The 12,347-nt window shown below is 34.2% G+C and overlaps 1 protein-coding gene and 1 long non-coding RNA gene across 19 annotated transcripts in view; one reads left to right on the forward strand and one right to left on the reverse strand.

The window, feature by feature from the left end:
• LOC123692139 (cell wall protein DAN4-like) overlaps nucleotides 1–12,347 on the forward strand; it is an 89,447-nt gene that overhangs the window by 30,137 nt on the left and 46,963 nt on the right. The window lies entirely within an intron of this gene.
• LOC123692152 lies at nucleotides 4,779–5,217 on the reverse strand. The gene is made up of 2 exons (XR_006751495.1): nucleotides 5,125–5,217; nucleotides 4,779–4,851 (listed from the first exon to the last, which is right to left on the reverse strand). It is a non-coding gene; the product is annotated as an uncharacterized LOC123692152 (long non-coding RNA).

Raw genomic sequence — 12,347 nt, forward strand, 5'->3', positions numbered from 1 at the left:
GTTAAAATATTAGGCACGTAGCTGTAGGGTTTATGTTAAAAACATGTTATTACTACAAATGACGTATTTACCGTGAAATTAGTTACAGAGCTATGATAAAACTCTTTTTTGGTTTTAGACCTTCAATTGTAAGACTTTTTGATGCCATAAATTAAATAATAAAATTAATTTATCTTATGTAGAATTTAAATTTAGGCTTTTTTGGGATCTATTTATATGGGTAATAAGACCAAAGTTTTCTGTGTATAATGTTATTTAAAAATATCGAAACACTAAATTATGATTCTGGAATAGGAAGTTTTTGAGATAGGACATTTCGGTGATTAACTTCAAATAATGAAATGTTTCAGTTTGGAAATAATATGATCATAAAGACTATGAAAATCATTTGACCATAAAACGATTTCTTATCTGTTGCGGTTTTGATGATTTTATAATGGTTTCCGTATTTTCCTTATTCATTGTTTACAGAGGTTAAACTAAACAATAGCACCGAAAATATTATTTTTTGTAACAATTTAAAACAAAGTTTACTATTATAAGTAGGTACACACTCGTTTTAGTTTTGGTCAACAACAATTGAAAAAAAAGACATCTACACTCTCGCTTTACTTTTCCTTCATAAACAAAGTTATTTATAGGTATAAAAAATAAATGTTTATTCATACTTTAACAGCGAATTCTATTAAATTTCATTATCTAGGTACAAATTATAAAATTTTAATTTTAATAAAAAAAAAAGTTTTGACAGCAAGTAAGTATACCTAGCTAATTTTTGATATGACATGTAGAATCGAACCCCACCAACGGATAAAAAACAATTATCTAAATATTCTTTAATACTAGGTTTCCGCCCGCGGCTTCGCCCGCGCAGTCAAAGAAAAACCGGCATAGTTCCCGTTCCCGTGGGATTTCCGGGATTGCGTCATTTTCCCGGGATAAAAAGTAGCCTATGTCCTTTCTCGGGTATCAAAATATCTCCATACCAAATTTCATGAAAATTGGTTCAGTAGTTTAGGCGTAATTGAGTAACAGACAGACAGACAGACAGAGTTACTTTCGCATTTATAATATTAGTATGGATTATTTTTTTAAATGTAACATCATTGTACTATAAAGGGCATCCGTATCTCCGGTTTCTTCACATCGGGCGCCGGCGAGTCCCTTCGCTCCTCTTGCTTCTCCTCCCTTCTCTTGTCTTCCCGCTTCTACTCTCTTCTTTCGTCTCTTCTCTTCTCTCTCCTGTCGTCCCTTCTCTCTTCTCTTCTGCCATCGCGGTGTCTGCTTTCCGTCCGGCGATCCGCTGAACGGGAGCGGCGTATGGATTCCCGCCTGTATATATATTTAATAATATTTATATATAAAACTAGCTTACCGCCCGCGGCTTCGCCTTAAACGATTTGAGATTTAAACTATCCTATCTCTCAAGTTGGATCAAACTGCACATGGTGTGCGAATTTTATTATAATCGGTTAAGTGGTTTAGGAGTCCATTGAGGACAAACATTGTGACACGAGATTTATATATATTATTAAGAAAGATAAGATAAGATTAAGATAAGATATCGCAATATAATCTTGATTAGGGAATATGCATAAAATTTTAAATGGCCTAAAATATTTTTTTTTTCGAATATTTATTATCGTAATATTATAATGAAAAGGATTTTTTTTTATTTACTTATTATTTAAACCCCTAAAATAATATTCAAAAAGTGCAAAATAAGGGAGCGAAATTCAAACTTCCAAAACGCGCCACCACTGCAACTGGTCGAAAGAAATGTGACGTCATTTGCCACGACGTTGTATTCATCACTCCACAGTAAACACTAAGGTAAACACCCACTGGACGTGTCATGTGACGTCACGCAAAGCGCGCGCACAATGGCGGCGTTTGAACTGCTTAAATTTTTTAAAAGTTTTGAATTTCATTTTTGAAAATATCTAGAGTATTTTGAAGCCCGTTAATATTTTTTTCTACGTTATAAAATAGTAAACTATTAATTTAAGACAAAAAAGAAAAACATGAATATTCCCCATTGGATAACATCGTTTATGGATAGATATAAATAGGAATAAATTAAGGCAGTCAAATTGAGCAGTGTTTTCCTGTACATTAATACATTTGACAAAATCGTAAGTAATTAAACTTGAAACGAAATCAATTTTATCATTCTAGGATCATCTCATAGAAAGTACAGATATGATAGAATTAGTATGAAACATTCACGGTTACAGGGACGTTAATATCGTGTAAAATTAGAAAAAAAAATTGTACAAATAATCAAATATATGAAAAAAGAACGGTCGAAATAAAACCGGCCGTGCGCGAGTCGGACTCGATGGGTTCCGTACTATGGGAATATATTAAGGGAGGGGGGGGGGGGGCTTAATATATATATATTTTTTAATTTTTAGTATTTGTTGTTATAGCAGCAACGGACATACACCATTTGTGAAATTTCTTCTCTATATCTTGCTTCCTAGCTATCACAGTTTATGAGATACAGCCTGGAGACAGACAGACAAACAACGATTATGATTTTTTTTTATAATAATTTTGAAGTTGATCTACACCACACATTTTTGTTGTAAATTACTAAATAAATATGACTGACTGACGCTTACTAAAACAAAATTAAAAAAAATATATAAGAAAAACAAAATAGGAGGAAGGAAATATTCGGCACGAGGTAATTAAATAAAGTCATTATTTTATTCTAAATATAATATATCAGTTCACAGGGAAATTCTGGCCAATAAATAACACAATAATATGTGATAAGATGTGAACCTTATTATAATTTTGCATATAAATACTGGACGGTTCAACGAGCACGTATCACAGAGTGTTATAAATCCTTAAAGATGTACCGCATATTTGTTTTGCTGTGTACATTCCATGTGTCACATGGCTTCCTTTTCTGTTACCACCTGAGGGTGCAAGTGGCGCAACTACAGCAGAGCATCTACAACTATCAGGCGCAGATAGCGAACGAACGTGCGTTCTACCAACAGCAGGTAGCGCAGGTGCGGCAAAATGCGGCTGTTACATGGCAATACTTACGATCAATATTAAATCAGTGCCACCAAGAAAAGAATCAACAGGCTGTGTCACATCAGCAACAAGAACAACAACTTAAACAATTGATAACGCAACTACAAGCGAATTTGGCTGAACAACAACGGGGCGCACAAGGAGGATCGCAATGCCAGCAACAGCTAGGCGCTCTACAGCAACAAGTAAACACGTTGCAAGCAAAAGAACAAGAACTTAAAGAGCAGATAGAAGAGCAGCAGCGGAAATTGCTTGAACAAAAACAAAGTGCAAAATTACAACATGATCAGTGTCAACAGCAATCACAACAACAGCTCGCGTTGCAACAAGAGCTAGAAAATAAAATGAAAAATCAAGAACAACAGTCACAGAAAAACTGCGCAGAAGCACAAGAAAACATCACACAAACAGAACGAGCTCAGTGTCAGCAAGAACTACAGAAACAGCTAGATATACAAAAGCAACAAAAAACCACAACGAAACAACAAGAACAAGAGTTACAAAAGCTCCGAGAGAGGGTGCTCGAGTTGGAAAAATATTTGTCCCCCCACAAAATGCCTCGAAGCAAAACTTTTGATCACCTCGGCTCGTTTTTGAACGAATTGGACTTTTTACAATGTAATATCAACGTTTCCACAACTGTGGCTCAAGATTTCTATAAACTTACTTACCGTCTGCCGGAAAAACTCACCGCTGACGATATGGAAGTTAAAATTAACAATAGAGTGATTTACTTAAAGGGCAGTGAAGGTTCGACAGTTTTGTTTGAAAGCGTTGAATTATTGCCGGCCGGTCTATATGTGAAATCGACCGATTGGCAGTTGCGGGGAGATAATATTATGGAAATATTTATTCCATTTAACCTGTCTGAAACTCGCAATAAAATTAAATCATGTATTGCAGATAATCCAGCGATTACAATAGAATCTACAGAGTCTCCTATCTTAGAGTTTTAGAACGAAACCAGAATAACACTGAACACATAGCATTGCATAACCATATCTAAATTCATTTATACTCTTTTTAATAAAAAGTATAAAAGCAAAACTGTGTATACAAATTATTTGAAATCTTCCCTAAAATGATTTTTAATTTTTTTACTTATACTTTCATCATCTTCATCTTCCAGTATCATTGACATTATTTTTTCATTTGATATTAAACTTAATTATACTTTTAATTACGATATTTTTATATACATAAAGACGCTAGTTGAAGCGATCATTCTATTTTCCAAATTAAGCTAAGGTTATGAGTTATGACAAAGGATAATTGCTACTTAGAAAATACCCCTACAAAAGCAGATTATAAAACCTCTAATATGACAAATATTTGTTTTCATTATTCAGAAGATACATTGCATAACGACAGGGATCGCATCTATCATCTATTTATTCTTTTTATTTTTTCCGAGTGAGTTTGTGATAGGCTGTTAGGTGTTGGACAAGAGCTTTCATTGTTTTCGGAATTGAGTATGCGGCAACTCTTTTGCAATTCATTATCTTCACGCAAGTCTCCATGACTAGAGCATGCATCGGACGAATTTTCGTATATAGGCGATAGGTCAATTATTTCACGGCTGTTGTTTAATTGTTGGTATCCATTCTTCTGTACCGACTTCGCTTGATCGTTTATTTCATTTAAATCCTCATCGTGGACATCATTGATGATGGGTAAATTTATTTTCATATTGGATTTTAGACCCTCCATGGTAGAATGTATAGCAACATGTTCGGAAACAGGTGATAAACCATTTTTATATTTTGTGGGTACTTCAGTTGCGTCAGCGACACCCTGTCCAAATATAAAAAAAAATTATTATCGTTCATATTATAATAAAATAAAGTAACTACATATAGGTACACTGTTTTTTTTTTTTTTTAAATTTGAGTTTCTATAACTATGAATTTATTTTAGTGGATTTCTTAATTAAAAAGGACCCATTGAATTAAACTATTATATCAAAACTATCAAAATAAAATAGCTCACTCAAAAGAGAAGCAAAACAAGCGCGCAAAAAATTACAAAAACGAAATAAATTGTATAGAAGTGATAAAACATAGGTACCTGAACAGTTATTATGTGATCGACATGACCAGCGATTGAGTTTTGCTTCTTCCCGTTACGTTTCTTAGGAAGAATAAATAGTGGCTGCTCAACTTTAGCCATAATACTCAAAAATAGTTATAAATCAGAAATAGTTTCTTCAGAGAAGAGCCGATACCAAACTTTAGTTTTAAATCACTTTTAACATAATATTGTTTCACATATAATTATTATAGAAGAAAGATTAGATGGTTGGTTCATAACGATTTTACTCAAATTTCTCAGAAAGCTACGCTATTCCTAAGGACGTAATACTACATAGTTATCAGCCAGCGGCTTCGACCGTGTAGTCAACGATAAACCCGCATAGCACAGTTCCCATTCCCCTGGGATTTCTCAGGTCCAAATTTAAAAATAAATCCATGCAGTACTTTTTGAGTTTAGCCCGGATATACACACAGACAAACATCTGTTTATCTGTGTATTATCTAATCAAACAGACAAAATTCTTAAAACTATATTTTTGGCTTCGGTATCGGTTATAGATCAAGCCAAGTATTCTTTAAAAAAACAATGTACAGTTTTGACTTTCCTACGATATAATTCTAGATTTCGCCAGTCTCGTGTCGGTATCCGTACGAGGTAGCTGTATGCGAAGATAATAATTATTAGTCATACTTGTTTACGTATTTCTAACCATTGTAATTCACGCTCACTCGGTACGATCGCCGTTGGGTTTTATACCTAGCGGGAATACGCCGAAGGATGAAACTAATGCGTTTGCGCATATCTTATAATTAATAGCTAATACGATCTTACAATGTCGCGATGCAGTAGTGCTATGAGTGAGGAGATTTTAATGCAGAATGTGGAGATTACTGTGGACGTGGAAAATGAAGAGATGTTAAGAGCTGAAAAAAGGGAAAGAGAAGAGGATGATGAACAGGAATGGTCTGTGGTAGGAAAAAAAGACAAGAAGTTAAAACATCATGAAAAAATTGAAATATATATCACAAGTCAAGAAAAAATACCAAAACAGTTTACAATCGCAAAATTACTTAAAGAGAATAGCATAACCGATATAGAAAGAATAAAATATATCAATCCATACAAATTACGTTTGGAAATGATGAATGAATTAACTGCCGACAGGTTGATAAATTGTAAAGCTTTCTTGGAAATGGGTTGGCGTATTCAGAGACCGATGGAGAAAAATTTTTCATATGGTGTCATTAGAAATGTCGAGATAGAAATGACGGATGAAGAAATTCTCAATAACATTGTCTGCCCGGAACCCGGTAAAATTGTTAGTTTATATCGCCTGAAACGTCGCAATAGTTCTGAGAAGGAGGGTTGGTCAAACAGCGAGTGTATTCGAATTTGTTTTAAAGGTAATTACTTACCTTCGTATGTCTTAGTCGACAGCCTTAAGATAAAGGTAGATCCATATATATTCCCTGTGTCCCAATGTTCTCGTTGTTGGAAATTGGGACATTTTACAAAAAGATGTCCGTCGTCGAAGATTGTTTGCCCGAAGTGCGGTAAAAACCACGCAAATTGTGAAGCGAAATCCTTTTACTGTGTTAACTGCCGAGGCCAACATATGTCCCTAGCCAGAACTTGTCCTGCTTTCTTGAAGGAAAAAAAGCTAAGAGAAATAATGGCTGAGTATAATTGCACATATAAAAGGGCTCTGACGATCTACGTGCCAAGCGAATCACCCAGAAAGCCAGAACCCAGCATAGCTGATATAAATTACTTTTCGCCATTAGACATAATTGATGAGGACAGTTTGTTTCCACAGCCGTGTTCTGGTGAGCAATTAACATATGCAAACGTCGTTAATAGAAAACCAAATAAGAATGTAGGGATCAAGAAGACAAAATTACCAAACTCTAGGGTGTCTAAAACTTCAACAGATCGTGAGGATTATCTGACTGATTCTTTAAACAAAATGGATTCTTATGGATGTAACGTCGAAGAAAATACAACTGAGGGAGGTCAAAAAGAGAAAGATGTAAAGTTTAGTGAGCTATTATCACGGTTAAAGAGTATTTTGTTTCTAAAAGGTGTATCTATACAAACTAAAATGTTCAGTATTCTAAAGCGGTGTATTGAATGGGTTGTGTTAGTCCTTGCCGAGTACGTTTCTGATTGGCCCTGTGCGAAGATATTAATGGACCTCCTCAATAGTGAATGAAAACAAATTTGTGCGGTTGAACATACTACAGTGGAACTCTCAGAGCGTTAGACCTAAGTTATTAGATTTTGAAAATATTTTACTACGGGAAAAGATCCACATTGCTGCCCTATGTGAGACTTGGTTGGAGCCGGGTTCACTCTTGAAGGTAAAGAACTATACTGTTTTCCGTCAAGATAGGGCCGATTCGTATGGTGGTGTAGCTATATTTATTCATGAATCTATTAAATGCAGCATGCTTCATGTGCAGGGTAACAATTCAGCTATAGAAACAATTTGTGTTAAACTAGTTAATTGTAATATAGATTATATTTTGTCGTTGTATTGCCCGCCCTCCGTTCGAACATGTCAATTAGATTGGGACATCATTTTTTCTCAAATGAGTAGAAAGGCGCTTGTACTCGGGGATTTCAATGGACATCATTCTAATTGGTCAGTGAAAACTGACCAAAGAGGTACACAAATCTTTGAGTCACTTATGGATCACTCGCTAATAACATTAAATGATGGCCGTCCAACGCGTATTTCGTTCACGAACGGTGTGCTTAGGGAATCAACTCCAGATATCTCATTAATAACATCGGATCTTGCATTACAGTTTAATTGGACTACTTTGAATGAGACGTTAGGCAGTGACCATGTCATGATAAAAATTTCCACTGAATTTAAAGAAAAACAAAACATAATACGCAGACGAAATTATAAAAAGGCAGATTGGCACGGTTATAAAATTTTGTTACAAAGCTTGTTTGATGGTTTTAATATAACAGAGGATATTCAAAAATCTTATGACTTTTTTATAAATTTTTTAAATTTCGCAGCTGATTCTAATATTCCATATATTAAAGTGAACCCCAATCCTAGTAATAAGTTTAACCCAAAACCTTATTGGACTCCTCTACTTTCTAAGTTAGTTGCAGAACGTCGATTAGCTTTAAAAATATTCAGACGTAACCCTTCTCCACGAAATTTAGACGTTTTACAAGACAAAATTAGGCTTTCTCAAAGAGCTTTACGCCAAGCCAGAAGTGAAGCATGGCACAAATTTTGTAGTTCATTGGATGAAACAATTAGCCAAAGTGACATATGGCGCAAGATGAGGTGGCTCAAGGGCCTCAAAAACTCACATTTTCATGTAGAAGAGGAGAAAGCCGTTAAATTATTAGAAAAGTTGAGTCCCGACTATGTTTGTCCTGATAAAATATATTTTGTGTCAAATAATGAAAAGTTGGAAGCACCGATTTGTTTGAATGAGTTAGAGAGTTGTATTCGACACAAAGATACATGTCCTGGTAGTGACAACATTTCTTATTCGATGATCAGGTATCTTCCAAGAAATGGTAAGATTATTTTAATTTCATTGTTTAATAGTATTCTCATGCACGGTGTTGTTCCTAGGCAGTGGAAAAATATTACGATTATACCGATCCCAAAACCTAGTGCTGCGTCCCAATCTGGTTCATCCTTACGGCCGATATCAATGATTTCCTGCATTTGTAAAGTTTTTCATGGCATTCTAATAAAGAGATTAGAGTGGTTTATTGAAAAAAACAGCTTTCTTTCTCAAGATATTACCGGTTTTAGGAAATGTAGGTCTTCCTTGGATAATCTATCGTTACTGGTCTCGAGAATTCAAGGTTCATTTTCAGAAAGACTTTTGACGTTATCGTGCTTCCTAGATATTGAAGACGCTTATAATAATGTTGATATAGATGTTATGTTGAGGCATTTAGATAATTTAGGGGTAGGATCTAAAATGTGTGGCTACTTATTTAATTTTTTGAGGGACAGAATAATAACTATAAGCATTAACAATACTTCAATAAGTAGAATGACAAGTCGGGGGCTAGCCCAAGGTGATCCTTTTTCACCTATTCTTTTCAACTTAGCTACAATGAACATTTGTAAAAATATTATAAGCGTTTTCATATCCCAATACGCCGATGACTTCATTTTGTATGTGGCCGACAACAATATAGAAAGAGGACGGAGACGTTTACAAGGTGCTGTGAATGGTGTTTCTGAGATGCTGTGCGAACTGGGATTGGAAATCTCTCCAAGCAAAAGTAAAGTCTGTCTTTTTGGATATGTGCGTGAATCGTTTGGTTTATCAGTTAACAATTCTCCCTTAGAGGTGGTAGATAGCGTAAAGTACCTAGGATTATGGTTGGATAGTTCGATGCGGTGGGGGAAACACATAAATCATCTTAAGGATAAAGTTTTAAAAATGCTGAATGTGTTCAAAGTTTTGGTAGGACCTGGTTGGGGCGTACATCCCAGTCACCTACGGCGCTTATATATTTCAATGGTGCGTAGTAGATTGGATTATGGTAGTTTTCTTTATGGTAATAGCTGCAAAACACATTTATCCAAATTAGATAAAGTACAGAATGCTTATATGCGGGTTATTGGAGGTTTTATCAAGAGTACACCAATACACGTTATGGAGAGTGAATTACATATTCAACCCTTAAAATATGTGCGTAGACTTTATTTGGGTGGAAAATTTTGGTTCAAGTCAGCATCATTTTCAAATAGCGAATTAATTAAAGTTTTAGATAATTTGGGTAGGTTATGTAATAATTTATATTGGAGAAGGAAGAATAAACCTATTCTAATAACGATACACAATGAATTCAAAATGACGAACTTTTACAAAAGAACTTACCTGGGAATGTTTTCGCTCAATACATGGGTCAGCAATGTGGATTTGTCCAACGTAATTTCTTGTGATATTGATGAAATTATTGTATCCAAAAAATCTATGAACAGCTTGCTTTTAAAATCTACTTGTGAAAAACATCTAATTAAATATTATAGTAATTTTTATAAAATATACACGGATGGTTGTAAGATGGTTGATAGGTCAGGTTTAGCTGTTTACGATCCTCAAGACAATTGTTCTATTAAACTGAGAGTAACAGCAAAAGTTTCTATTATGTATTTAGAATTAATAGCTATAGCAGAAGCTGTATCGTATGTAGATTCACTTGATTCCGGTTTTTATGTGATCTTAACCGATTCTAGAAGTGCCCTACAGCACTTGATTAGCTGTACAAATAATGTTGAAGGTTTACCAATCGCTTATACAATTCTAAAAGATATATGTAAGATTTTGTCTTGTAATAAAAATATTAAATTACAGTGGATCCCATCCCACGTTGGATTATTTGGTAATGAGGTGGTTGATCGACTAGCTAATGAGGCAGCATGGGATGGACCACTATTTGAATGTTCACCAACATGCTCAGATATGTTACATTTATTAAAAAAGTATTGTAATAATATTTGGAAATTGTATTTTGATGAGCGGTCACTGTGTAAAGGAATATGGTACAAAACTATTCAACCCGGTCTTACTCGCTCACCATGGTTTTCTGGAGCAAAATTCAACCGAGCCGAACTAGTAACGGCGTTCCGTCTCCGTTCTGGACACATCCCACTGAACAGTTTTGCATACCTTATGAAGAAAGTTCCGACTCCTAGATGTTCTGAGTGTGACATGATTGAGGATGTGTATCATATTTTGGTGGAATGTGTTCGGAATGGAGCGGAGCGATATTCATTTACATCCGTAAATGGTATATACAATTTACGAGAGGTGGAACTGATAAATTCCTTGTTATCAAGTCCTTCCTCTCATATCACTAGAAAGTTGTATAGTTTTGTACTTAAAGGAATTAGTCGTAGGTCATAGATATTTTTAGTTTGTACCTTAGATTATTAAATAGTTAATATAAGATTAAGATGTTCCTATGGGGATGACATGTTCAGATTATGAACAAATCCTCTTTAAAAAAAAAAAAAAAAAAAAAAATTCTAGATTTAATAACATATATTAAACTACAAAATGACTGAATATAAATTAATGTCCTTGAAGTATCTAAGACAATGATAAAACATCCGGCTGACTCAAATGACCTGATGAATATCGGAATAAACTGTCTCAGTATCTCGTATCTTGAAAACTGAACTTAATCATTGGAGCTTAATTCGAATGCATTAATTTTCGTCACGTTATATAGACAGATGGATTAACAGATGACAGCAAACATTTAAAGATGAGTCTTTAGATTGTACGCTGTCGTAGTACAGAGAATACATAAGAAAAATAAAGGTTCACAGCTCCTCCCTCGTAGGTGATAGCTTGATAATATTATAGTAGCCTATAGCCTGACCCGACCTGTTAGTAATATTCATACGAAATTTGAAGTCAATCTATGCAGTACTTTTCAAGATTAGCTCGGATATACATACAGACAAACAGACAAAAATTCTAAAAACTATATTTTTTGCGTGGTACTACGTTATTTGGTGCGTGGAAGTAGCACATTAGCAATCGCAATTAGTATTTGAATTACAGTCTACTTTTGGGTTATGTGTTTTGATGTATAAATGGTCGGAAAGTGGGTTATTCGCAAACCAGTATTAACAATTAGAAATAGAATTAATAATAGGTACTAATCGATATTTTACAACTTTGAATGCAAAAAACGTTTGCGTGATTTGATAAAATATTTTAATTTATAAATGTAAACTATATTTTTAAAATTATATTTGAAGTTATTATAAATACTAAGGCTTTTATACACTTTAATATCATTTCGGAATAGAAAAGGATAAATAGGTACCCTTTGTCACGCCGGTACAACTCCTTCTGTTGAAAGTATTTTATAAACTTCTTTAACAACACAGACGGACAAAATTCAGTCTTCAATTATTTATTGGATAAATTCTTTTATAAATATTACGACTAATGTTCTTGTTGTGATCTCTTATTCTCTTGGATGTAATACTGATAATGCAGCAACTCCAGGTAACATTAGCTTCCGTAAAAATCTCTATTGTGTAATTCAATGTCTAAACTAAATGAATCTATGTTATGCAAAACAAATTAGAGATAAAAATACCGGTAATTTATTAGTTGGAATGTAGGTTAAAGTAGAATTATATAATTTTGATTGTTGGATTTAGTGTTGTATGTTTATGATAGTCAAAATTACACTAATATTAAAGAGGGAAGATATGATTGTGTTTGTTTGAT

This window comes from Colias croceus, chromosome 5 (assembly GCF_905220415.1).
Source record: "Colias croceus chromosome 5, ilColCroc2.1".
Taxonomy (NCBI): Eukaryota; Metazoa; Arthropoda; class Insecta; order Lepidoptera; family Pieridae; genus Colias; species Colias croceus.